Source organism: Nycticebus coucang, chromosome 22, assembly GCF_027406575.1.
Source record: "Nycticebus coucang isolate mNycCou1 chromosome 22, mNycCou1.pri, whole genome shotgun sequence".
NCBI classification, from domain to species: domain Eukaryota; kingdom Metazoa; phylum Chordata; class Mammalia; order Primates; family Lorisidae; genus Nycticebus; species Nycticebus coucang.
This window is the reverse complement of record NC_069801.1, coordinates 4649319-4674266: the sequence shown is the minus strand read 5'-3', so window position 1 is coordinate 4674266 and position 24948 is coordinate 4649319. Positions and strand designations below refer to the sequence as shown.

The 24948-nt window shown below is 49.5% G+C and overlaps 1 protein-coding gene across 10 annotated transcripts in view; it reads right to left on the bottom strand.

Annotated features, from left to right (window-relative positions):
• LOC128574629 (calmodulin-binding transcription activator 1) overlaps positions 1-24948 on the bottom strand; it is a 759325-nt gene that overhangs the window by 531871 nt on the left and 202506 nt on the right. For all 10 annotated transcript variants that reach the window (XM_053575459.1, XM_053575460.1, XM_053575461.1 and 7 more), the window contains exon 2: positions 19661-19728. The gene's annotated coding sequence lies outside the window, so the exon portion shown is untranslated. The remainder of the gene's footprint in view (positions 1-19660; positions 19729-24948) is intronic.

Sequence of the window (24948 nt, the reverse complement as noted above, 5' to 3'; positions counted from 1 at the left end):
CTCTTTGAGGAGTGTAGGAGAACTAGTCAGAAGATGGATATCATTAAAATTATCTCCAGGAATCTCAAGGGAGACAAAGGGAAAGGTCAGCCCAGGCCTCTGCAGTCCAACATCCTCAACGTAAGAGGGTGAGTGTGAATGAAGCTAGATGTGGGACACCTCCAAAGAGCCCAGCAGCCACCTGCTCTGTGCAGTAACCTGTAAGAAATGCACCTGCGGCCCCAGCAACCCACACATCCTCCCCCCCCCCATGTGGGGTCCAGGTACAGGGTTCATAAGATACGAACCCTCACTTCCCAACAGAGAGATGCCAACACACAGACTGAAAACAAAGCTATGTGACAATCACAACCACCTATGAGCTGCATGCCTCTTCTGCATGTCACCTCATTTAGTCTCAACAACAGCCCTGGGAGGAAATATTCATAAACCCATTTTACAGGGAGAAAAACTGGAGCTAAGAGAGATGAAGCAATGTGTCCACTGTTCCTCTGTTGTCATGGCCCAACACCACTCCCTTAACTCACAGATGGCAGAGCTGCGGTGAGTCTGGGCCTGTCTCCAAGGTCCACACTCTTAAATTCACTCTAGACTGCCTGCTCCAGAAAGCTCTCCGAGTTTCCTTCTCAATGGAAATTTCTATAAAACCAGGAACAATGAAGATATGGGAGGCAGAATACTGGCCCCCTGAAGATGCTCATGTCCTAATCCCTGGAACCTGTGAATGCATCAGATTACAGGCAAAGAGGGAAGAAAGGCGGCAGGTTGAATCAAGATTGCTAATCAGCTGACCCTGAGCTGGGGAGAGGACTCAGGATTGCCTGCTGGGCTCAAAGTAATCAGAGGGTCATTAAAAGTGGAAGAGGGAGGCAGGAGAGGAGGTCAGAAACAGAATGAGAGTCTAAGACAGCGGTTCTCAACCTGTGGGTCCCAACCCCTTTGTAACAATGAAAATACATCCTGCATATCAGATATTTACATTACGAATCATAACAGTAGCAAAATTACAGTTATGAGGTAGCAACAAAAATAATTTTATGGTTGGCAGTCACCAGGACATGAGGAACTGTATTAAAGGGTCGCAGCATTAGGAGGCATTAGGAAGGTTGAGAACCACAGACTAAGAGATGCTGGCTCTTAAGAAGGGGGATGGGGCCATGATCCAAGGGATGTGAGTGGCCTCTCCCATTGGAAAAGACAACAGAACAGATTCTCTGCTGGGGCCTCCAGAGGGAATGCAGCCCACTGACACCTTGACCTTAGCCCAGTGAGAACTATGTCATATGCCTACCATACAGAACAGTAAGCTAATGAGTTTGAGTCATTTTAAGCCACTAATTTCTCTATAATATGTTACAGAGACAATAGGAAACCACTATTGTAGGCAGGCTTTGGGGACTAGGTTGGGAAGCCCTGGGGGTCCTTTTCTTCTGCTGTAGGAACAAGGCTGACCGAAAAGGACCAGGCTGAGCCCAAGAAGCACCATTCCCCAGATCAGAGGACAGGCCAACTTCCTTGAAGAGGCAGGATTCTGACCCAACTTCTAAGAACATTCATTCTCTGCCTCTAAGTGAGCAGCAGCTGTCTTTAAAAATGACACTGTCCTCTCAGGTTGCTGATTAAATATTACAAGAGGAGCACCCACTCTCCCCTGCAGCGGGGCTGCATAATTCATAGCGGATTCATCTGAAGGAAGCAGCAAAAGACAAGGAGCCGAACTGGGTCAGGCTGGCCCGGTCTGCGTGAGCAATTCAGCTATTAGGTCATTTTAAAACAAAAGGGATGAGCTGTTGCAAGGATTAATCATTGGTTTCTCACCTCTCCTGAAGCACAGTGGCAAAAAATCATTGCAAATCGATGTCTATTAAACTGCCTCTGAACATTCTAGCCCTTCAGGAAAAGAAACTAAAAAAGGAGGCAGGGGGATGCTGAAAATTCTAATGGGTTGGGATAGAGGGTTCCATGGCCCTGAAAATGCACTCAGCTCCTTGTTAACAGGAGGACTCCACCCCCCAACCCCCAGCAGCTCTTAGAAGCTAGAGACTGGGTGGTATTGTGGTTGCACAAGCAAATTAAGCCATCACCTGGAGCCCAGAGGCACAATCCAGGAAGGAACAGCATGAGTCACTTGCAAGTCAGACAAATTGAATGCAGAATCACCTCTGGCCACGTCAACTCATTTCCAGAATGACCTACGCTCCTTTTCCATGTGTAGGTGAGTCACTGTGGCCAAATATGCCCCCGCAAGGAACCAGATAGAAGATGGCGGGCTGAGACCACCCCACCAATGAAGGGGCCAGGCCAAGGCAACTCCACACTGGGCTTTAGGCCCCACAGACTGCTCAGCCAGTGCCCCTCTGAACTGCCCCATCTGGAGACTGGGTACTGGCTAAGAAGGGAAGGGCTGTGCTGTGGACCAGGACCCCCGCCCCCCACACACTCAGGACTCACCTTTCTCACTCAGGACCACTCACCTGCCCTTGGCTGGTGGTCTGTGAAGCCCTACACACAGGGTCTTCCCATCTGGATCCTCAGGACAACAAATGGATTTCAACATGAACTCTGTCTCCGATCAATGAGCAGTGGCCATCCAAAACCAGGGTGGTGTTAGGGAGGACTCTGAAGCTGAATCCAGCTTACAGGAAAACTGTGTTGTGGGTAGTGATGTCTGCCCAGGGCACTGATAGATTATGTGTGTAGTTTCCATCCCTGAATCTAAGTCAGCCATTGTAAAGAAAAGAAAACAAAAATACTTTGCCCAGAAGGTGCATGATGACTCTATGATTAGCTCCTGGCTCCAGGCCTGTTCCACCCCTGCCTCACCCCTTTAACCAGCACATGTAATGCACACATAACACATGATATGATAGGCAGCATCTAAGTAAGCCCCTGTGAGCCCCCAGAACTGCTCCAGGAATTCGTGCTCTTGTATGATCCACCCACACACCCCTGTCTTCCATGTGAGCTCACGTCTAAGAAACAGATTACAGCAAAAGTGACAGGATGTCACTTGTGAGATTCATGTACAAAAAGACTCTAGCTTTGGTCTTTTGTAAGTCTCTGGTCAACTTACTCTGATGACACAAGCTGCCACTTGGAGAGGACCGTGTGGCAGGGACTGAGGACAGCTTCTGGCCAAAAGCCCAGGAGGAACTGAATCCTCTGACAACCACAAAAGTGAGCTCAAAGTGGATCCTGCCTCAATCCAGTGTCCATACTGTCAGACTGTGGTCCCAGCTAACACTCTGACTGCAGCCCTGGGAGAGAACTTGAGGCTGAGGACCCAGCTACACTATCCCTGATTTCTGACCCACAGACCAGTGAAATGACAAATATTTGTTATTTTGAGCTTCTAAGTTTTGAGCAATTGATTACATAGCAATAGATAATCAATATAATGATCAATAAATATTTGTTGGATGAATAAATAAGTTTGAGGCTCTTAGCTTGACCTCCTGTGCACCCTTTAGATTTCTTGACAACCATATCCTATTTAAAATGTTCTTCTCCATCATGGTAGTCAGTGTTGAGAATAAATCTCAGTATTTCCTGTAAGCTGGTCTTGATGTGGGGAATTTTCACAATGTTTGCATGTCAGCAAAAGATTTGATGTCTCCATCAATTTTGAAGCTTAGTTTATCAGGATACTGAATTCAGGGCTGAAAATTATTTTGTTTGAGAAGGTTAAAGGTAGATAACTATTCTGTTCTGGCTTGGAGAGTCTCAGCTGAAAAGTCTGCTTCACCCTGATGGATCAGCTCAATTTATAATCACCAAGATGTGGAAACAACCTAAATGCCCATCAACCCAGGAATGGATTAACAAACTATGGTATATGTATACCATGGAATACTATTCAGCCATAAAAAAGATGGTGACTTCATATCTTCTGTATTAATCTGGATGGAGTTGAAACATATTCTTCTCAGTAAAGTATTACTAGAATGGAAAAGCAAATATCCAAAGTACTCGATACTAATATGAAGTCAGTAGAAGATCTAATTCATACCCACATAGGAGAAAAACTCAATTCAATTCAAACTGGGAGGATGGAGAATGAGAGAGGGGGAGGGGAGAAGGGGAGATTGCTCTCACTGATGGAGCACAACGTAAGGGTGCATGGCACACCTTTTGGGTGCAGGACAGAACTACAAGAGGGACTCCCCCTAACAAATTCAGTCAGTCAATCAATAAAACAAAATGCTCTTCTCCGTTGATCATGTGATGTGGACTCTCAGAGTTTCTTTCCCCTCTCCTTTCTGGACACTGTTTATCCCATGGATTGCACGGTTGTTTCTGACAGTCAAGAATGGCATGAGATGTCAGCCCATCCTTCTGCACAACTGCAAAAAGCAGAACTGGGGAACAACAGGGCTGTGTGTGCTCATGGCGCAGGGCCACCTTGAGCTGCTGTTCTGAACGGATTCCTGGTGAGATGATCTAATAAATGAATAAAAGCACCAATCACATTTCCTGTCCTTAGTGTTTAATGCCCTTCACTCGTTTACTCCTCAAACCACAGGTACTACTAGGATTCCCATTATACAGATGAAGAAACTGAGGCACGGGGTAGCTTGCTGCTAAGGAACGGCAGAACTGGACGTCAGACCCAGAGCCAGGCTCTTGGCCACCATGCACTTTGGGATGAGTTCCTTTCAGGGTTTCTCAACCTCAGCACTATCAACTTCAGGGGCAGAATGATTCTTTGATGCGAGAAGCTGCCTTGAGCACCATAAGAGGGTCACCAGTGTCATGGCCTCCACTGGATGCCAGTAGCAGGCCCCTCCCATTGCAACCACCATAACATCTCCAGACATGGTCAACTGTCAAATGTCCCAGGGTTGGGGGTGGGGCTGGGCAACCAGGGACCCCTCAGGGTTGCTTTGTAAACACTTCCATGTACCGACAAACAGGCTTAAGTGCACACAGGCTAGAGTCCTGGTTTGGGCAGGCCCTGCCACCCACCAGCGCCTTCCTAGACACCTGTTGACCAGCCATGTCGTGCCCTTGAGGAGAGCCAGGCAGCAGGAGGGGCAGTCCCCAGGGAATCTTCTCTGCGCTGTGTCCAACCCCTGCTAGGCCCCAGCACAGTAAACATAAGAAAAGACATCCCAGCAGTGCCGGCCCTTGGGGAAGCTCCCTGGCCGGGATGCTTGACTTTCGTGCCATCTTCCTGCATTCCACGGCCACTAGAACCTTGGAATCATTTATGCCAAAGCCACCAATTAATGTGCTCTCTGTGTGGCTTCAGGATGAGAAAAGTCCAAGGGCCGTTCCTCTGTCCTTCATCAGGGCACATTGTCCCCTAAACAAAGTTGGTGGCCTTCTGACTGAAATTCGCCCTTAACAAATGTTGCTGCGCTGTTTTTCCCAATGAAACCTATTGAATCTGATTGATCTTGGCCCGTTCTGCATTGCTCCTGCAGCTTTGTACACACATGCACACGTGCACGCACACACACACACGCACACCAGGCACCACTGTGTGTGCGTCTGGGACTCACGCTCCAGTTGTCTCAGATGCGCGTGACTTGTCTCCCCAATTAGATTAGGGGCCGTGGTTTTCTACCACCTTTGTAACCCCACGGTGCCTCCTACAAACCTATGCATGCAGTAGACACTCAGTAAAGGCTTGTTGATGAATGCTAGCCATTACAGAATCGCATTTCAAGGCCCTGTCTCCCCACCCCACCTGCCATCCACCATCTCAGATGACACAGGCTGTCCCTGTTGGTTTCGCAACATCTCCCCAGAGGCAGCCATTCCAATCTGTACGTTAGTGATAGCATCTTATCCTCCGAATTAACAAGACCATTATCCCAAACCAGATCTAATCCTATACCTCCCTGAGTCACACCAGAAAGGCAAGATATTAAGCCATCTGCCTGTTGGAAGCCACTTTTCCAAGCCAATTAGAAATAATTTTAGGAGAGCAGGTTGGTAAGACGCAACATCAAATGCTCTCCTCTGAAACGAAGGCTTACTGCAGGATCAAGTTCTTCAGAGCAAACAAGTTTCACTGGAAAATTATAATGAACGTTCGGTGATACAGAGAAACAGTGCTCTACAGGGTTATAAATACTCCCAAGCGCTCCGCTACTTGGGGGTGGTTAAAAATTATTTTAAAGCACTAAGGAAGACAGTGAAGTTGAGAAAAGCACTCAAATGTGAGAAAGAAAGTTCTGGGCTCCAGTCCCAACTTCTGTGGCTAATTAGCTGAGTGACCTTGGGTAAGGAACATAATCCCTGGGTCTGGGACTCCTCGTGCTTGAGCAGAGGGAGCAGCTGGACGGGAAAGAAGGCACAGCCTTGGTTTCTCTGTCCCTCGCTTCCCCACTCCATCTCCCCTTCCCTGTCTTCTCCACCTTCCCTCTCTTCTCTGTCTCTGTCTCTCTCTCTCCTCCTTCTCCTTCCCCTCCTCCCTTCACCATTCTCCCCACCCCACTCCGAGGAATCCCTGGGCATTACCTACTATGCAGGGCTAAGAAGATTGAGATCCCAGATTTGAAGGGGCTTTGCAAGTTATAAGCAGCCTACGAGGTGCTAAGGAACCTTCTGTATGCTCTGTGGATCTGGGCTACAAGCAGTTTTACAAATTATCACAAACCAGATCTAGAAGAAAATCAGATAGTCAGAAAACAGAAATGAAAAACTAAACTGTTGTTAGCCCTTGACTGAGAGTGGTAATACATAAGAAATCACTGTGCATACCTCCTAAAACGCAGTGGGGAAACCCAGCTATTGTATCATAATAGTGACTTTGAGGCACTTGCCTCACTCATCATTCTTTTGCTGGGATGTATATCTGGATCATATTTGTTTTGGGCTAAAGGTAAATCGTGTTGCAAAAATCCTGAACAAACAATGAACAGCTCAAAGCAAAGGCCTGGTGCTTGGTGGAAGGGAGGAAGGGGCCCCGTGAGCGGTTCGGTGCCCTTCAAGGGGAATTCCCCAGCAGACTCAGGGCATTCTCCTACCCTGATGGTCACATTACTTCTGCAAACTCAGACACTTTTCCAGATGATGAGCCCTAACTTTCTGGCAGGGGGTAAACTCACAAAGCAATGACCTTAACTTAGTAAATTAATTCCAAAGCACAATTGTTTTCAATCTTCATTTAAAATCGGCCTTCGTTAATCTAGATTTAATGACATAGGAAATGGAAATTCCCTTAATAAAATAAGTTATGAATATTTATCATCCCATTTTACCTGAAAATTGAATAATTCATCAATTAACTTTACTATTAATTATTTAATGCAAAATTAATAAACTGCAAAACTCATACATATCCTTGCAGACCCCCTGGCGCCAGGTAAGAAAATTAAGCACCAGAGGAACAGTATAACTACAGGTAATCCCAGGCATCCACTGCTGGGATCTATGGAGTTAAGGCTGGAGTTTCTCTGCAAGACTCGGAGCCACTTAACTCACGGAATTCTGCACCACAGCCAAGAAAGAACTCAAAGTTTGGCAATTATTTCTAGAGAATGATTCTCCTATGCAGTCTCTCTGTTATCCATCACCAGCTTCCTCGCTGGCCACATTTTTCTAACATATATGGGCCCGTGGTGTGACATCACCACAGCCAGCAAGGACCCTCCCCCTTGGAGACTACTTCCTCCCCGGAAGCCTGGATTAGGACCCCAAACTGCAGAGGAGGGACTGAGCACACAGAGATAGGAATAAGCTAAAAAGGATCACAGATTGTGAGGGGACAATGGGTCAGGGGAGAGTGAGCCAGACGCTGAGCAGCTGGCATTTGAGAGGGACAGAAGCTTGGCACCCCCAAGTCCCCCAGAGAAGCCTGGCTCACTGAGAGTTCTTCTGCCCCTCCAGACTCATACAGTCTGGGGTGTCTGAGAGGACATGGGTAGCTTTAGTTGGACAGTGCCTCAGTCTTCCCATCAGTAAAATGGGTATCTACAAAGGCACATGAGAGCACCCAGGGTCTTTCTACTCCCACTCTGGAACTTTATCCTCCATCCCAGGGCAATCAGGGTGAGGGAGTTAACATCTACGTACTTAATTGCCCCATTCCAAAGCCCCCACTAGGAAGCCCGACTGTATTCCACATTGTCTTCAAATCCTTACCAGCCCTCCCTAACACCACCCTGACTCCTTCCCAGTCTCCCCCGCAATGCTCTCCCCTTCACCCCGAGCTGCAAGGACTTTCTGTCTATTCCCACACTCTCCTGACACCTTCCTGCCTCAGATGTGCTCAGGGCACTATAGCCACCCGGGGACAATGTACACATGTGTCCATGCACACGTGCACACATAGGTCTCCCCAAAACTCAGCCAGCAGGGAGGAAGCCCACCACCCCTAGGCAAAGCCTCATCCCACGCCTGTCCCTGCAGCTCTCCTCAAAATTGCAGTTCTTATAAATTCTCTGTCCTGTTCACCACCACGTCCCCAGGCTCAGCACTGTCCCCCTGGAGAATGGTAAATAATCCAGGAGTTTTCACTGAATAGTCAGAGGCACAGGTGACAGCCAACAACTGCAAGAAGGTGACGATTTGGTGTCCTGCAGTTCGGGAAGGAAAGGCTCAGTCCAGTCCTGGGAAAAGACAGAACCCCTTCCTCAACAGAGCTCTGCCACCCGCAAGATCAGAGGGCCACATTCCCCAATGCTGATGGGCCTAATTAATTATCCCGAGCCCATGCCAAGGGATGACAATGGAGACAGGAAGACTGTGGATGTTTTTGGTGGGAAAATATGTGGAAATGGCACATTTCACTGTGTAGGCTGGGCTCCTGGAGAGAAGCAAAAGTCCCCCCATCCATTTCAACCCCTCCATCATTGGACGAACTTTGCCCTTCCCGTAACTTCATCGCCCATCTCTAGACTTTTCCCCAAACCTTGTGAGGGCTCATATCCCTGATGTGTGGGCCGAGGCATCAGCTGCCATTTTACACACAAACTCAGTTCCACCATGGCCAAAAGTCCTGTACCTGACAAGATACCAAAAGAGGAAAGAAAAAAACCCGGTTCAGAATTCCTACGCGCCCCCTCCCCAACCCCAGGGTACGACAGGACACCAAAAGCAGGCGCAGAAATGCTTCAGTGAGTTCCCACGTCCTTGCTTCAGCCAGGATTCTCCCCTCCTGAGTGCAGCTGCCCAGCCTAGACCCTGCCCTCCCCCCACATCACCTCAAATTCAGCAATAAGCTCTCCACTGAGTGAGGTCAGGGAGGACTGATGCATAAAAACTAATTTTTTCTTTTAGAAGAAATTTTCCTCTACCCCAAAATGTTCATCTTATTAAAACATAGAACAAATAGAAGGAAAATTTTCCCAGAAATACTTTCTTAAAGACAACAGTGCACAATGTAGGAAGGTGTATGTGGGAGGGTTTTGCTGCATGTGTGTATACGTGTGTGTTTATAAGCATGCATGTGTGTGAGGGTGTATTGTGTGTTTCTGTGCTGCATCAGCCATGGATTGGGTGCTGTATATTTTTGTATGTGCATATGCGTGCTGTGTGCACACATGCGTGTATCACGCCTGTGTGTCTGTGTGTGCCTGACTATGTGCACACAGTGCATGTGACTGCGTATGGGCGTGCATGCTGTGTGTTTGTGTATGTGCCTGTGTATGTATAAATGCAAACATTCACACAAAGCAGAAGCTCATGTGGAAAGTGGGGTACGCATCAGAGCTGGAGAATCAGGACAGATTTCCTTCCTTTATCTTTGGCTTATTTTGAAATGCTTAGAAGGCTCCATAATAAAGGACTGTGGAAAATCTTAGAATAGCAAAGACAGCGATATCTTCCAGCCACACAGAACAGCCTGGAGCACCCTGACGACTTGGTGGTTGCTGGCTGGGCCGCAGGGACTGCAGACGGTGGGTCGTGTGTTCCCAGAACGACTTCCCCTACACCTTGCAGTGCTGAGAGTGCACAGGCACGCCCCTCTCTGCAGCCAGCCGTGATTTACAATGGTGATTTTCAACCAGTGTGCCACGAAAACTTTTAAAGATCATTAATTAAATTATTTTCAAAAGTTCAAAACACAGTAAGTATATTCTTTTTTTAACTTTTTTTCCTGATCAACATAATTTAAGTGTGCTGCAGAAGTTTAACGTGAGAAGTGTGCCATGAGATGAGAAAGTTTAAAAAACACTGATTAGTAGATCAGAATTGACCCAAAGGAAACACCACCTATCCCAATCCCGGCCATGGCAGAAGTACCGGACAATCCTAATTTTCCAAATCTAGAGGTGGTGAAGATCTAAGAATAAACTGGTCAGTGGCGGACACAGAAAGAAATGACAGTAGACGGCCCCTGACAGGGGGTGCCAATGCCCATCTGCTTGTGTGACCTCAGTGCCAGTGAGCATCTCGTTCTCAGAAATATTAATCACCGCCAGGTCCTCCTGCTGGAGATGCCAGCAGGCGTCACCCTGGGTGAGCAGTTTCCAGCCAGGGTGCCCAGCACCCCAACGGGCATCACAGGTACCGCGACACGAAGCCACCTGCCACACTAAACTCTTGCCCTGATGCAATCTAAGGAAGACACGTTCGCAACCATGGAGAGATAAAAGGCATCAGATGCCATAGTCAGGGGACATTCACGGCGTACTAGATGGCCCAGGCGGCCCCCAAGACCCCTGGGGTTCTGCTCAGGGAGAGCCACACCTCACCCTTTGTGCCAGCGCCAGGACAGGCTCTGAACGAAGGTGGCGTCCTACGGAGGGTGGGAGGAGCCAGCCTGGGGCGCAGGTGGACTGGCTGCGCATGCGTCTTGGCACACAGGGCGTGTGTGCCTGTCAGCAACAGGGTTTCGTGAGCCCGGAGCAGTTGTGCATTGAGAAACCTCAAAACTGCATTTTGAGGCGTTGCTTTCTGCAGACTGAAAAAGGGAAGAAAAGCAAGAGAGTGAAACAGCAAGTTAGCCTGAGAGTGCGCGTGAGATGAGGAGGAAAGAGAGAAAACTAGGGAGCAAGTCCCACTCGGGACACCTCTGGGTGGAGACGGCGAGGAAGTGAGGGTGCTGGTGCAGAGGGAGGAGCGAGCCCGCAGGGCCCAGCCCGGGACGGTACAGGAACGGAAACAAGCATAACCCTGCAAGGACAAAGCTCAGGGGACACAGACGGCACGGACAAGAAGTGTCAGCGCAGTCTGGGGAGCCTGGGGGGTCGGAGGGGTGGAGTAGACGCAGGGCCGGTAACCCACGCAGCAGAGTACAGGACCTGAAATCCCAGGGCAATTCGGGGAACGAGCTAATTGGTCGGCAGAGCCCGGAAGGACTCATGAATTGGGAGTGGCAGGTGCCACAGAGTTAGGAATGGGGGTGGGAGGCTGGGGGAGGCTGCGGATCAGTGTGGGGGACACGTGACGATCCCAGGGCCCTGCATCTAACCTGAGCAGCCAGGCAACCCCCACCCGGCCTCTGCCCCACCAGAATCGTGTTGCTTCTCTGGAGAAAGGGAGTTCCCAAGACTCTGAACTCGGGAACAGCAGAAGAGAAGAAGCAGACAGCAGACGGCAGGCTATAAACGGGGAGAATTAGTAATGAGCTTCCACACTGAATGGTGTCTTTCCCAGCCCCTGCCCGGCCTGGATCCCAGACCACTGGCAGCCGAGCTGGCTCAAAGCGCGCAGCACACTGAGGGACGCTTCTCAGAGAACTCCAGTGGTGCCAGAAGAAAGATCTAGAAATGCAGAATCTCAGAGCCCCCCAACCCAAGCTGGCTCCCTCCGTGAAGGAGCCCCTCCCCCAGAGGAGGATGAGCCAGGCGGCTGGCACCCCAGCAGACCTAAGCCCTCATTTAGCCTACAAGGAAGTTGGAAGAAATGTCTAAAACCGGCAAATCAAGAAATAGCAGAGTAAACATGTTTAGAAATCGGGAGGTAAATATCAGAACCCACAGCGTGGAAAGAAACCACCCCTGGGGAAGCAGGATTGAGCTGTAGGGCAAAGGATTCTATTTTTTCTTGCAAGCTTTGGAGGATAATTTGACACATGCAACTATAGACATGTATATTTTTTATAAAAATTAAAATAATGAGAAAGTAGGGAGCAGGAGCCATGGCTGGCAGCTGCCTGACCCAGGGAGAAGCTCAAGGCACAACGACGCCTCTCTCCTGCTTTCTCAGGGATGCCAGGGCCTGCACACCCAGCTCTGACAAGTGATGATGGCCAACCACTTCTGCTCCCATTCCTGGGACAGGAACACATGGCCACATGGCCAAAGAACACATAGCCAACTTCGGCAAGTGGCTAAGCACAGCTGAGAACATATGGGGCTCACCCATTCTGAGACCAGGGTTATGGGACATTCTCCCCACCCAGGTACCAATGCCCCCTGGACACAGAGGGGGGCCTCCCTGGGCTCCTCCCACTCTGACATTTTGTATTCTGTGATTAACTCAGATAAAAGAACTGGAATCTGGGGCAGGCCCACTTCTACCCGGAGGCTAGGTACTCCCCACAACTGTCAAGATAGCACCAGACACTTTATCAGTACCCAGGTCACAGCTCCTTCCCCGCCTCCTCTGGGAAATGTATAAGCACTGGATACAGAGACCTTCCAGGTAAGTCCTCAGGCATCCAGGGCTCCCTGTGGGTTGTGACAGACACCCACGAGCTCCCTCACTCTTGCTCTCTGGTTAATGGTAATACAGGATGGACTTGGTCTAGGGTTTGCTCAATGTATTAGGCAAACGCTGAGTGAAGCTCTGTACCATGACACATCGTTATGTTAATTTGAGAGCAGGTCCCCAGTTCAGCATCATGCAAAGGATACTGCAATGAAAGGATTGCTGACCCAGTTTATTTTTTCTTTACGGTTCCCAAGTACAGAGTCCCTGAAATGATCTGAGTAAGGACTGCCAGACTGCCGTCCTTCAGACTCTGGCCACGACCCGTCAGCCTCCCAGGCACACTGTAGCCCTCCTCTCACCTTCCATCCTGCCCCCTGAACACCTGAGACAAGGTCAGCAGGAAGAATGCAGGATGTTTTTAACTGTGGTAAAATATATACAACATAAAGTCAACCGTTTTTAAGTGTAAACTTGAGTGGCATTGAGTGAATTCTCACTGTGGCCCAGCCATCACCCCCACCTCCAGAACCTTTTGTATCTTCCCCGACAAAACTCTGTCCCCAGTAAACACCCCACTTCTCCCTCCCCCAGCCCCTAGCACCCACCACTCTATGTTCTGTCTGAATTTGACTATTCGGGATACCCCAGGTGTGCAGTATCGTGGGCCACTTGTCCTTTTGTGTCTGGCTTACTTTACGTGGTATACCATCTTCTGGCTTTATTGGTGTTGTGGTAGGTGTCAGAATTTCATTCCTTTTTAGTACTGGGAATTTTTTAATTAACCAAATGGTATTTCTATATTATTTTTGCAATTATATTCTGGTCACTCACGTAGCCTCCCCAGGGATAGAGGCTGGAGGGGTTTCTTAGAGAAAAGTCCTAAAACTGTCCCAAGGAGCAAATGCCTCCCAAGTGGCTAACAGGTTACTCTCCTAGGACCACACAGGAGCCAGGATGGGCCTGATGATGTTGGCTTTCTAGATAGAACCCTCTGTGCACCATTCTAAGACCTCCTGGGCTCTCTAGGACAAAGAACCCCACCAACTGCAGAGTCTGGGCACTGGGGCTCCTGCCTCCTGGGCACACGCACTGCCCTGCAGTAGAGCCACACTCTGACATCAAAGCTACAGCCTCCCCTGCACGCAGGCTGTTCAGAGACAAGAGAGACGGCATGACCTTGTCCTTGGAGAACTTACCATCTCACCAGGAGGAAAGACTCACTTATGACACTGAATTGTCAAACAGCTGACGATCAAGCAAAGGCTGGAAGAGGGCTTGTCAGGGCCGCATGTTGGGGAGGGAGAAAGAGGCAGATTGGGTTGGACACGGGGGCCTTTGAGGTGAGGTCAGCAGGCGAGTGAAGGCCACCGTGGGGGACGAGGAAAATGAGTTGGGAGAGCAGTCAGGGGCCCCCTCACCGCAGCAGGCCCCGGCAGTGGGCAGCACAGAAAATAAACTGGAAAGTAGGCTGAGCCAGAATAATGACCTTAAATACAACACCGGAGAATTTGGACTTTAACTCCTGGGAAGTCTCTAGGGTTTTCAAGTAGAATAATGATGTAATAAAAGGAATATTTCAGGAAAACTAACTGGGAGCCGGAGTTCTGTATAGCGAGGGAAGCGTGGTAGGTGCCATTTCAATAATCCCAGCTCCAGAGGGTGGGGAGGACCGAACCCACGGAGCCTGCAGGGAAAACCCAGGAAAATAAGGAAGTGAATTACAGGGTGAAACAAGGGTATGTCTGGCGACTAATTAGATTCTGGGGACAAATGAGCAAGAGGAGCCCTAGGGAAGAGTAGGTGTGAGCTCTGGCATCTTTTGAAATGAGGTGGCTCTTCTGAGAACCTGGGAAGTCAGAAGGTAGAAACCAGAGTAGCAGTCAGGAAAGGGGAGACAGAGAAGGTGACGAGTTGGAGATACTAACACAGCATCCTTCGGGGGGGATCCTCAGAGACCGTGCAGTCAGACCATGGAGCTAGGGCGGTAGTGAGTCCTGGGAGGGAGCAGCTGGGGAGGAAGAGGAGTGGACCAAAGCCAGAGTCCAGATGCCATGGGGCAGGGAGGGAGCCAGCCTGAGAAGCAGCATCGGATGAGTGTGACGAGAAGACCAGGAGGGTGGGGGAGTGCCCGGCCCAGAGCTCACTTTTCCTTCCAGATTCCTTCCTCCTACGCGGTTGTTTTACTGCTTATTGACCAAAAAAGCATTTAGCCTTCATTATAAGAAAATTCTGTTACCAGACCTTTAGTTCTTCAGTATTAAGGTGCGCTGTATATCAATCTCATTAATTAATTAGATAATTATTAGCATTTCCCAGCTTCCTTCCAACCAGTATAAACAGGATTCCTGGGAAGGAAATGCCTGCGCTTCAATCCTGAGCTTTGTGTGTCCCCGGCTTCCAGGGAAGGTTGCACATTTCCCAGGGGAGGAGAAATAAATTACTGGCATTCTAACTTTTGCAGCTGCCTTCTGTGCTGGGCTCGGCTGGGCTCCTGTGGGCCGTGTGCCACTCTCCGTGTGCATTGCCTACTGCTGGGGGCGCTAAGTCCCGCTCCGGGGGGCCTACCTGGCTGGCATGCCTGGACCACACCCCCAACAGATGGAACCTCCACCTGGCACCTGGGTCTCTCCGTGGCTTCAGAACTCTTGGCGACAAGAGGTAGAGAGGACAGTGGGGCTACTTGTTGGGCTCCCTCGGTCTCTAAACCCACTGTGAGCAGTAGGGCAGAGCTCACGCAGAGGGGGCAGTGCAATGAGAATGCCTGGGCTCTAGTTCCAGTCCCAGTACTTACTCGCTGGGCAGCCCCAGGAGGTCACGTCCCCTCATTGCCCTGTCCTACAGACTGAGAGCCTATGACATGTGCACACTGTCCTGGGCATTCCTGCCCCCAGGAACTAGCTCCACTAGAAGTCCCTCTCCTCTTGATACTTACACACTTGGGGGAATGGGGTCAGACAATGAATAAAGGAATTAAACAAAGAACAGGGACGTAGTGTGTCAGCAGGCAACCAGCACTCTAGAGAAATATAAAACAAGAAAAGAGGAAAGGAAGTTTGGCTGGACAGGGACCAGGGGGACCTCACGGAGAAAGGAACACTCAATCAGGCTGACAGAAGGAGCTGGAAGAACATTCTCACAGAGGAGGGTACTTCCTTCCCAGATTCTAAATCCACCTGGCTGGGTGGGGAGTGTGGGCTTCCCTAGGGTCTCCAAATGTTATTATTATAGTGCTGAGCACACAGCAAGTGCCAAATAAAGATGTCCTGAAGGGTGATTTTTCAAACTGGAGGTCCCAGTTGCTGAGAGTACAATATGGGCCATTTGAACATTCAGCATTCAGCCCAGCACGGCCCCCACAGCCCCAGCCCTGGGAGCGCCACATAGTGCCTCGTTATTAAACAGGTGAGCCGGGGCTCCGGGGCCTTCTCTGTAATTAGGGCAGCATCTGAGCGAGGCCTCTATTTATAACCCCCAGCCCTCAGCAAGCCATGGAGACTGCCGGTAGATCCCTCTGCGGCTCCCCTACCAACATCTATATGTGAACTGATTACAACAATTAATTTAATAGGGATTCCTCCACACAAACAATGTATCATTTTATTAGGAAACTCTATAAATGTCAGTGGTGCAATTCATTTTTATTAATTTTCTAAAATGAAATTAGCAGTGGCGGCGGCGGCAAACAGAAGTTGTATTGCCTTCTCATTCAGCAGAGTATTGGTGTCATTAATTCCTTAATACCAGGAGGCCAGTTTATATGAACTCAGCAGTTAACTGCACCAATTAATTTCAATACAAGAGATGGGGGTGGGGGTGGGGCATCCAAACTTAACTCAACAACTAATTTAGGAAGGTCCTTGAACCACTGCAGCAACTCTTCCCTCCTCCTGGGACGTGAAGCTCTCAAGCGTAAACACAGAGAAGAGATTATAATACTAATAGGAAAACTTCTCTCTTCACCCTAGGCTTGTAGAAAAAAATTTGTCCTTCCAAAGCCTAGAAAAATTTTGACAGGTGTGTGCTGAAGCCGAACCCTCTGGCAGATTGGAGGATTGCCCCGAGAGACGAGAGAAGCGGTGATACGGACACAGACCCCGGCAGCTCGAAAGCAGGACCATGAACAGCATCACACCCAATCCCCGTAAGGACCCAGAGAGGACAGGCCCCAAACCAACTCCATTTTCTACACAAAGAAGAAAGAGGGGAGTTTTTAAAGGAGCTAAGATGACCTTCTTACAGAGACAAAGCCAGGGCTCAAAGCTGAATTCATCCACATCTGAAACCCACATTCCTTCCTCTGCCAGGCAGGCCCCCAGGCCTCAGGGTGAAAAGTCTCTTCGTCCTCTTCATGTTCCAAAAAGTCAAGGGAGTCAGGTGCGACCACGAGAGACATTCACTTTTCAATTAAAACCTAAATTCCGAAGGCCCAAGCGCCTGGTGAAACGTCTGCCTTAACAGATCCCACTGCTGTTCTACGTTCGAACCCAGCCCGCATCTGCGTGTGTGACATCAGACATCTGACCCAGGACGCATTCCAGAGAATCTCACTCTCCAGCTAAAGAGAAGCTCTTCTTCTTCCATTTAGATTCAAGGAGTGTGTCACCAGGAGTGAAGGGCACCCGGAGAGGCTGGCAGCTGCTTGAGATGAGAGCTGCTGCTGTGAGTCAGGGAATGGTGCAGAGGCAGAAATCCGGCAAGCCTCCTCCTCCCCAGAAAACTAGGGCAGTGTTTCTCAAAGTGAGGTCCCTGATCACCACCTGGGAGCTTGTTTGAAATACCAAATTCTGGGCCCTGCACCATACCTACTGCTTTGGAAACTCTGGAGGGGGGCCCTGGGTGCATGCTTTAATGCAGTGGTTCTCAACCTTCCTAATGCCTCCTAATGTCACGACCCTTTAATACAGCTCCTCATGTTGTGATGACCCCCAACCATAAAATTATTTTCATTGCATCTTCATAACTGTACTTTTGCTACTGTTATGAATCATCATGTAAATATCTGATATGCAGGATGTATTTTCATTGTTACAAAGGGTCATGACACACGGTTGAGACCCGCTGCTTTAATGAGCCTCCAGCTGACTCTGATGCCCTAGAAAAGACACCCCTGAGGAAAGAGGGGAGCAGGGCAGGCTTCCAGGGTTTATAACCTTGCCGTCCTCACTCAATAGCAGACTGTGTTACCACCATTTGCTCTCTGCTCCCCACTCTGGGAAGGGACATCCTGCCCAGCCCCATTCTTAGGGGACTTGGCCATGGGACTTTCTTTAGCCAATGGATTTGCCAGCAGGTGTGACATTTGATACCACAGTCAAGCAGGGATTTTAATTGCACCTGCCTTGAGCTTCTAAGCACCTGCCCTCCTCTGTGAGCAGCAGAGGTCCCAGACAGACGGGGCTTCCTCCGCCTGCGTCCAAGAAACAGAAAGATGCCTGGAGTAGTCTTGACCCAAAGCCACAGCCAGGCCACAGACCCATGCACAGGAAACGGAAGTTTGTTGTTTTATGTCACTAACTTTGGGGATTGTTTCTTATGTGGCATCACAGTAGAAGCTGACTGATACAAACTACCTGATTTTATAACAAAGGAACCTGTGGCGGCAGCATGCTGAGGTGTTGAGACTGCCCACAGAGGCCTTCTCCTCCAGGTCTTAGCTGATAGGTAGAAGAATCAAAGCCACCTGGGGGATGGGATTCTCAACAAATAATCTTCTTTTAACCTTCCCCTAAATGGAAAATGTTGCCCTCGTCTAAAAGATCAAAGCCTAGTGAAGCAATATTTTTAAATACCTTCTAGAATGAGAAAACATTTTTTTTTTTTTTTATTTGTTTGAGACAGAGCCTCAAGCTGTCACCCTGGATGGAGTGCATTGGCATCACAGCTCACTGGAACCTCCAACTCCTGTGCTCAAGCAATTCTACTGCCTCCACCTCCCAAGTAGCTGGGACAACAGGTACCCACCACAACGCCCAGCTATTTTTTGGTTGCAGCCGTCATTGTTGTTTGGTGGGCCCGGGCTGGATTTGAACCTGCCAGCTCAGGTATATGTGGCTGGCGCCTTAGCCACTTGAGCCACAGGTGCAGAGCTGAGAAAACATTTTTAAGGATGAGAGCCTCCTTCCTCTATGACTGAGGAAGGATGAACAGGTCAGGCTGACAGTTGAGGGCACAGAGGATGCACCCCAACCCCTTTCCTTGGTGCCAGTTGACAAAACTTTTATCCAAAGTGAAACATCCTGGAAACATTCTACTTTTTATGCTCCAGCCCCTCACCCCCACCACACCCCTGCAAGTGTCCCGTAAGCCACTCTAGCTGATGCCCCTCAAACCCATAAACACTTGGCCCTGTCACCACTGATAGAAAAGTCACAGCAATTGGCAGAGAGTGGCCACGTATTTCCAGAGCTCTAGCATATAACATACCAAAAATAAAAACTTAGAGTCAGGGATAAAAGAAGAGGCTGCCTTTAAAATCCACCCTAATTCCCAATGTCACCATTCTTCACAAAAATAACATCCCTTGTGCTGGCAGAACACAGGTTGTCTGTATTTTCACCAGTTCCCTCTATTCCAAAGTGGCAAGAGACGTTAAATGTGTGTGTCAGTGAGTAAGTTCAAGGACATTTACTGCATAATAACCTGCGAACTTAGCCACTGCTTCTGATTGGGGGTGATCTCAACACCAATCGAGAATAACTTTCAGTTTGTAAAACACATCCAGATAAAAATGGGCAGTAAAGCTAGTTTCTCTTTTGAACAAGCATGTTTCCAGAGAACACTAGTGGCAGGTGAGCACATTCCCAAAATAAACTCCCCTGCTATTCCTGCTTGCCAAGGTGTCACGCACCCAGCTGGAGGATCCAGCCACAGCCATCAGGTTAAAAGTTCCAACTGGCAAGACGGAACAGAAACTGCGCTGTTTCTAATCCATCTGACTGCATTTTTGCCACAGTCTTTGATCAGACGAGACCTCAATGTCACAAGCCGTCAAGCACAACATGGGATTTTCAACTCGTTGCCCATGAATGGACAGGCCAAATCAGGTAATCAACGAAAATCAATCTACTTACTGTACATATTTGAAGAACTGCAAGATTTGGGACATTACCTTGTCTTAGGGGAGGTGGTTAGCCATTCTTCATGTTTCTCAAATGTTATTAAATAAGCTGCAATTTCCTGAAACAGAAGAATAAAAAAATAATAACAACAATTAGCTCACGTTGGATCCTGAGAAGTAAGAAAGTTTTTCTTGTGTCCCAGCTGATGTTTCCCTTTGCGAGGCTGAACTCCATCCTGCTAGAAAAACACTCAGCTTGGAGTCTATTTCTATTTTGATTTTTAAGTGCTTCCCATTCAACCTGCCAGACAACAATAATCAAAGCGCTGGGTCTGAAAAGATGAGTCGGTAGCAAAAACAAAAATATTTCTCTGGGGGAGGAAAACATCAGATGCCATTTCAGATTCTAAGTGGCATTAATTTGAAGGTGGGAAAAACACAGGCCAACCAACAGGCCTCTACTTATGCAGGGTCATAACTGGAAAGTTTTGTCTTTTTCTGAAGCTGGACAAATCTGTCATTGTTGTCACCAGAGACACCGCATTCTCTCAGCTTGGTTCCCAACCCCCCTGAGCCAAATCACACAAAGATTAAAAAGAAAAGAAAAGATAAAGCCATATTCCAGAGAGAGAGAGAGAGAGAGAGAAGTTGACCTTTCCCACCACTGATAACTTAATCTACTGAGCAGAGCTTTAGAAAGAAGAGCGATGTCAGCAGAGTTTAAGGCAAAGATGAAGAAAATGTGGGCACCCGAAGGTAAATTAAATATTGATAAACACAACATCACTGCAGATAAAATTACTGATTTATTAATAATTTCCATAAAAAGCCAGTGGGTGACATCAACAAGTCATTGTTCCAGGTCTGAGGCCTGATACGGCCCATTACTCCCAGCTCTGAACGGATCTGCTAACATGAAATTGGCAGGGACTGTAAGCAAAATTGAGGTTGGACTAGCACACATTTCCTCTGATCTTGGTGAGGCTGCAACACGGAGCAGCTGTCCTTGACTGTCAGGAGGCTTCCACCCCATCTGTCCCTGCAGCCAGGCTTTGTGGGGGGGGGGGTCCCATCCGCCCAGAGGCCAGTAGCCGATTCCAGGCTGGACTTCATGGAGTTGACACCTATAACCAGAGACACTAAACTTGGCCCTGAGGTAAAGGAAGAGACTACCACCAAAACCAGGTAACGTGGGCAGGTTAGAGTAGAAAATATATCCCTTATACAATCACTGGGACTAGCCATTAGCACAAGGCAGTCAGTGGCCAGGGACTGAAAGCCTGAGCCAGTTCAGTCCAGAAGCCTGGACCTTCCACCAAGAACTTGGGAAGCAGAAACTCATGTCAAAAACAGAGTCACTTTCTATCATTGACTGCAGCTGAGGAAATGGTAAAGTAAGCAGCTGACCGCCTAGTGCACTATCTGCTCGTATCTGAGCCTTTTCACATTTTATTTTTCTCTCCTTAGGAAAGTCTTTCTGTAGACAGACGTCCCTTCCTTTGGCTGGCCTGCTCTAGCTATTCATGATGGCGGGAGTTACCCCACTGCCTGCTCCCAGCTCCAGCACCTTCCTCTGGATTTATCACCCTGTACCCTAATCGCTTGTTTACTTGGATAACGTCTCCCCTTGAACTGTGAGCAGGGGCAAGGAACACGTCACCACCGATGTATCCCCAGGACTTAACAGTGTCCTGGGGCACACAGGAAGCACCTGATAAATGTTTGCTACACAGGTGGCTGGACAAATGGACAGCTGGGTAGGAGGGAGGAAAGAAGAGCGGGCATCACAGAAATAAATATACACACACAGGTGAGCATTAGTGTGCGCTGATTACCCAAGACAGTCGCTGCAAGGGCTTAAAAGCAGCACAGTGCAGCGGTTTCTGGTTAACTCTGTGTGGAAGGCAACATAGCATCCTGGATAAGAGCCCAAGCCTGGAAGAAAAGAAACCTGCCGTTGGGCACCAGCTCAGCCCTGTATAGCTGTCTCGTCTTGAGCACAGTACTTAACTGTCTAGACCAGTTTCCGGTGAGACCAAGATGTGCCAACCTCATGGGGTGGTTATAAGGAACAATAATACTTAGTACACTAGCTGTCAGTGGCATGTCTCCAAACAGCGACTGTTACTATCATTAGAAGGTCTACATGGTATGAGTCACCTGCCTAGTAGCCCCTGACACATCTAAAAGTACCAAGACAGTCCAGACCAGAGGCTTCCCCCTTGTCGGACTCACCATCATCCCTCCCCACTTGCAGCACCACATGTACACCCTTGCAGACAGCGAAAGTAACATCAGGATGACTGTTGTTGGACTCAGCCCTTCCACTTGGTTTCACAAAGCACTGAGAGCAGACAGTGGCTGGGGTCGGTCTGTGGATACACAGAGCCACAGGGTGTGTGCATTGGCTCACGTGCTTGGAATTCAGGAGACTCAGTATCCAGAGGAACAGGTTGTGCCAGCTGGAACCCCCAAATGTGTACCCTTGCCTGGGAGCATGCTGAGAGGGACTCAGGGGATGGAGGCACAGTGCCTCCCAGCCACCTCTAGATTTACCACTCTGTTCCAAAGACCCAGACACCCAGAGAAGACCTCATGAGTATCCCTCAGCCAGCACTTGCCACACCCTGGCCGGGCTCCTACAGCCGTGGTCCTTCACAGCGAAAAACTTTCCAGGTGCTCACTGCATTCGATATTTCCAAACACACCTACTATGCGCCAGCCAGTCAGTGAACAGACCACAGGAAGCCGGCGGTTAAGGAATTCACAGCTGAACAGCAGATAGTTACAGGTTCACACAATAGCACAAAGTAACTGCTGTCACAGGGGCCACTGTGCAGCCAGCTCTGTAGCCAGACTCCAGGGCTCAGCTCGTGTCTACCGAGCTGCCATACAGGTGAGCAGCGAGTTCAGTAAATCACACTGATTTGTGATCTGTGAGCACCAGCCACGCCCTCCCCTACTCCCCGCCAGGGAAAACTAGCTTCTCCCAACCCACAACACCTCCCACACAGAGCCCCTTGGTAGAGCACCTTGCCCATTTGAGAGCAGCTTCTGTAAGTAAAGGAAGCTAAATCCCTGGACCCAAGATCCCATTTCAGTTGTGCCCAAGTCGACTGGGCCCCTAAGCAGGACCCAATGGCCAGGGACTGTCACCATATTGCTGCCTGCTCCCCAATGGACTGCTGCCTGGTCCCCACTGGACTGGCTGTGTCCAATACCAGGCTCATACTGCCCAGTCTTCTAAGCCCACTGCCCTTCCCCAGGTCTTGGCCCACCTTCTCACCAGATGAGCAGACCTGCCTTCCAGAAGCTTAGGATCTGGGTGGGGATGCATGCCAAAGAACCAAAGAAAACCACACAGAATATTAGATGCTAAATGGTATGTGGCAACGTATGAACCACCAAAATTCAGAGTGACTCTGTGCAGAAGAAGGTCTCTGTCATCTGCGTCAGTGCTGCCATCAAGCTCGCCAGCTCTGCCCAGAGCCAGGTACTGCCTAGGACTTTATGTGGGGTGATCCTATTTAATCTACATAACAAACGATGAAGTACAGACCATGCCTGTTCCACAGGTAGGGAAACTGAGGCACACAGAAGTTAAGTGACTTCTCTGAGGTCACATAAATAGTACCTGTAGAACCAGAACTGTAACCCATGCAGTATGGTTCCAGAATAGCCACAACGTGCTTGAATAGAGAAGACAAAAGAAAAGTTGTAGAGAGTTGGGTTTTCCAAGCTCAGGCTGACAGCCACCTGCTCCACGCTGAGCCACACTCTCTTCCCAGCCCCACTTCCCTCAGTGGACCAGGAGGACCCTGCAGTTGGATTCCCTCCTCCCAGCAGGGTCAAGCTCGTTTCCACCCTAACACCCTAGTCCAATTCATGAGGCCTAGTGACAGGCATGACCCCTTCTCCTGCACGAGCCCTTTGCTGCAACAACTCACATGGCAGATAGAACAACAGGCAGCCACGAACGTGCCCCCACCCAGAGTGCCACTGTCTAGGGCCTCAAGGAAGGCAAAGGGTCCATCTCCTGTGCACAGAAGAGGAAACTGAGGCATGGAGAAGGGAAAGGACTCACCCAAGTTTGGCCCATCTGTGGCTAAGCCACGCCAGGAGCAGGGACCCCTGACTCCCAGAGCATGTACGCGCTTCCCCCCTCACTGGCCACCCTTCAGAGTCAAGTGTGTCTCAGGAGACTCACAGGAGGCTGAGGCGAGAAAAGAGTGTGCCCAGCCGAGGTGAAAATGAGGGCAAAACAGAAACACAGACACACAGTCACAGCAGCATTGTCCCTGAAGCCACCCAAGTGTCCACTGCTGGAGAGTGAGTGGGGAAGGCCGCGCAGTCACTCGATAGACCCACCTGCGAGAGGTGCAAAGCACTCACAGATGCCCAACGTGGATGCTCCGTGACAGCCTGTGCTAAGTCACAGCAGCCAGTCGCTAAAGGCTACACAACGTCAGAGGTCACCTGTGTGACATGTCTAGGACTGGCAGATCCGTGAAGAGAGAACGCAGATCAGCGGTCTAGGGAAAGAGGAGACTGGGCATTTCCTGCTGGGGTGATGAAAATGTCTGGAACCAGACCGCGGTGAAGGCGGTGCAGCACTTGTACCAACAGCCAAGCACAGTAAATCTCCTGCCATGTGTATTTTACCACGATAGAAATAGAAAGGCAAACAGAGGACAGACATCCAGCCGATGCGGCACTGGGAGGAAGGAACTGCCAGGCCTCCCCGCCCAGTGGACAGACCCTGAACCCAGAAAGGGCAGAACTGGCCCGCCCACTGACCCCCCCAGCTCCCTCGGCTTCCTTCTCCTCCTGCTTCCTGAATACCCCCTGGATGCCGAGAAAGATGACTCCACTGTCAAGATGAAGAAAGCCACTGCGGGCTCCAAAGCAAAGACTGTCCAGCTTGCAGATTTTAAATGTTTAGTTTGTCCTTTGGACGTTCAAACAGAAAAACTGCCGCCAAGGTATGACGTCTGTGTGTGGCGGGAACTCGGGAGCACAAACCATGTCAGAATCCCCAGGTCCCTTAGTATCTGCTCAGCGGCAGCTTCAATCCCTGCAGACCAGGGAGCAGCAGGTGGGCCCTTCCTCCCCACAGCACTGACCAAGCCCCCTCAGGAAGGGCAGGGAGGGCTGGACGGAGGGGCAGCAGGGCCGCGGTTGGCTTGGCTGCCTCTTGGCCCATGTCAGTGAACAGCCAGATGGGGGACAGCCTGGGGTGGGCAGGTGAGATGCATGGCTGCCCTTCCCACCTCAGTCTCCTGGTCATAGCCTAGCCCTTGTGTGGAATCTTCCCTGCTGTCTCCCTCCATGGTGAACTC